We start from the raw sequence: 3,724 nt of genomic DNA, 5'->3' as shown, positions 1-3,724 counted from the left end.
TCTCACAGGAAACTAAGGAAACTTAGTTCTGGAGACCAGGCCATCAGACGAGACTGAACTGGTGTGTGTGTGTGTGGGGGGGGGGGGGGAATTGGAGGCACAGATTCCATCCTATGTACTGCACATACAAAACATGTTGTTTAAAGCACTGCAAAGACCTCAATGTTGTGAGCACAAAACGGAACGATTTATTAAGCAGACCAGTAGCCAACCGCAAATGCAGTATTCGCCTACCGGGCATAGCTTTTCCTCTGCATATTGAGCGCGCCTCGAGTTCTAAAAATTGCTGTCGATGAGGACATTGCGCACAGTGAACGCTTGCCTGCTGTCACCTCCTCCCACGTACGCTGTTCCAGTGAATGAGTTGGACGTGCTGCTCTGCTCCTTCACTGCACCACATGAATACATCAGGCATCCGCACCCTATTGCTGTGGAGAAGGTAGAAAAACACAGGAGACGATATGCCCTAGGCACTGGGTTTGTCTGAATATAGCAACACGTGCAAAATGAGGACAAATAATGAAGTAGTGTATATCGGAGACAGCAGATCGTGTGTGTGTGTGTGTGTGTGTGTGTGTGTGTTTGTCTTATAAACAACACAGAGACAGCATGAGGGTGAGAGATGTAAACGTCTTGTGCAGGCTCCAGCTCATACTATCTCAACAAGGCTAAAATGTTTATTCTCTTAACAAACACAGATATCGTCAATCTAAAGAAAAGCCAGATGTTTTGGAAGGGAAGCCGACAGGAAGCTGTCCTCTGATGATTTTATTTGCGTTGGCAGCAGCTAATGAGTTAAAATTAGACGCCTCTCTCCTCCCACCCACTTATACGCCGTTGTTGTTGTTTTCTTTTGCGCAGGCTGATAAAACATTAATTTCCGGAGCTTTCTGTAATCACTGGACCACACCCACAGGACAGGCCCCAGTCAAAAGGCTACACCCAGTGAGGTCAAAGGTCACGATCCTATGATGGCAAGTTATTAAAATACACTCCCAAAGGTCTCCATTGCACCATAACCTTCAGAGGATATTGCACTTTTATTCCACCTACACTCACTCACACACACACACACACACACACACACACAGAAAGTGAGGAAAGGCGGACTGAAAGCTTCTATAACCATGTCATATCTGGTGAAACATATCAAATGATATTCCTTCACTACACTGCCATCTAGTGAGGACTCAGCAAACATGGTGAGAGTAAAGACGCCACCTCTCCTCCTGTGTCCCTTCCTGTCTCAAACACGCTTGTACACGCGCACGCACTCTTTCTCTCTCTCTCCCTCCCTCCCTCTCCCTCTTTCTCTCGCTCTCCCTCTCTTCTGTCTCCCTCTCTCATTTCATTTCTGGACAGGCAGAAGCAGATATCTGGAAGATCAAGAAAATAAGAAGCTCGGGGCAGTGGAGGCAGGGTACGTCACTCTGTGGCTGGTAGCTCCCGGCTGTGAGGTATTGTGCTTCAGATTTGGGTAAAACATTGCTTGTTTTGGTGAGGAGTGTCAGACAGTCGGAGACTCTGTGTTGTCGACAGCCTGAGAAAAAAAAACTACATTGCCAACGGGTTAATTTGAAGCTTTCTTTTCAATGTGACTGAGGCTCCTGAATTGGTTTTAATGAGAGAGACTGTAAGTGACAAAGTGGCACTGTATCACTTGCAATATTGATATTCAAATGTGACACGGTCTATTAGATTGGCAAATTAAGCCGTTCACACATATATACTGTATATTCATACATACACACACTATATCATTCACATTAGAGGCCATAAAAGTCAACCCTTGAACTATACTTTGCAAGATTTTGCCAAAATGTCTTCCAATCCAATTCTGACCAATTCTTTTCAGACATGTATAGCATTTTCTGCCCTCAGTCGCCTTTAAATGAGTATCACATTCATTTATAATTAAGCATAAAAATGGCTTCAATGCGAGAAGGATCTTCTTCGGATCACTGAGAAAAGTGGTGACATGATCACAGAAATTGGCTACGAGAAGACATCGCTCGGCATATGAGGGGACATGTCAAGTGTGCTGACATAACACATCCTCGAGAAGAAATCAAAAAAAAGAACTCATCTGACATGCACTGTTATGTAAGCTCCATGAATGATCTTGAAATGCTTGGATGAATCAACGTGATCAAGAAGTAATCAAGCTTATGTTCAGAAATAGATCCAACGCCCGATTCTGAATCTCAGAAAACACCACGTAAAAGAAAGAGATTTGCCCCTTCAGACGAAAGCAGACTATTGGTTTTTCGGCGACATCATAAGTGACACGCGTAATAGGCTGTAGCAGGCCATGCCACTGAAGAGGAGTCGACAAAGGGGCACACGTCAGGAGATGTTTCAGCAGACATTTTTACAGAGGAACGCATTTGTACTTGACTGTGACTCGTCAGAAGCACGGGCATCAAACCTGAGCGTCACTTCAAAACGTGCAAACAATCGGACGCGTCTGAAAGGCTGATCTGTGCGCAGCATCGCCTTGATCTTGCAGTGGAAGGAGGATCATCAGATGACAGTGGCAGAGATAGTCCGGAACAAATGAGCTGCCTCCTCGTCAGGGGGAGATGCTGGAGATGAGAGCTCCGGTTCTTTTCTTTTTTTTTTTGAGCCGCTTTTCATTTTGGCAACAACGCGAGCGTGCACCACCCAGTGCCTGGCTATGCTGCTGCTGTTACTTATCACAGAGCCCAACAGTTTGTAAATAAATCAAAGCTTCTCCCTTGGGGCCGCAGGGCTATGCTCTTTGTATTCAAGGATCTTTGCAGAGTGCCATTCTTGTGTTGTGCTCTCGTCGTTCAAGCATTTTCGCAAAGACATTTGCTTCGGTTATTTACACCGCCGGCAGTTCCTTCGACGCGAACACCGGCAGGTAAGATGCAACTATTAATCAGGCTCCCCCCGTTGACTGGCTGGATGCCTCTCGGCGCCGTCCACCTCCACGGCCAGGGCTCAGTGCTCGGCACCGCTCACCGCAGTGGGCTGCGATCTGGAATGCAAAGCCCCAACTGGGGTTTCACTTTGTGCTGGAAGAAGGACGGGGCGCTGTCAGGCCAACTTCCCCCAAGTACTTGAAGAGCCTGTCTCAGACACAAAGCAATTAACTGTTGTTGCCATTTTGGTGGGGAAAAACTGGGAGGCGCTGCTTCCTTAATTATAGATACATTTAGTTATTTATTGATATCATCAGCCTTCATTTCATAATTTGTGCTGTGTAGATCATGTTTATCCTCACCATATTTGGGAAAAAATTGTATTCATTCGTGTCCCTAGAAATGTTCCTTAAAACAGACATCGCCATAGTGTTTATATATGACTGTTGAAGGACTCACTTCAAAAATGACCCAAGGTATAGCCTGGCAGAATGAAGATTAAAATAGCCCCTTTCTTTAAACAATTATGTCTCTGCCGTCCCAAACAATACCAATGGAGTCAGACAGGTTCACTCAGGAGGAGACATGAGGCATTTTCTACTAACTCTTGCACTCTGGCTCAGCCTGTCGTTGAACTCTGTAAATAGCTCTTCATTTCATCACCCACTTCTCATCAGGCGCTGCCCTCAAATTCCCCTCATTTAATCGGAGGCCCTACCTTCGCAACCCCTGCACACACAGAGTCGCGCAAACACAGTTTCATACATACATTACCCACTGTGCCGCAGATTACCAGAGCCAGCTAGTTTGAGGAGCCACAGTATCGCCTGAGGTGA

This window comes from Scophthalmus maximus, chromosome 10, assembly GCF_022379125.1.
Source record: "Scophthalmus maximus strain ysfricsl-2021 chromosome 10, ASM2237912v1, whole genome shotgun sequence".
In the NCBI taxonomy this organism is placed as follows: Eukaryota; Metazoa; Chordata; class Actinopteri; order Pleuronectiformes; family Scophthalmidae; genus Scophthalmus; species Scophthalmus maximus.
Note: the sequence above shows the minus strand (reverse complement) of the source record.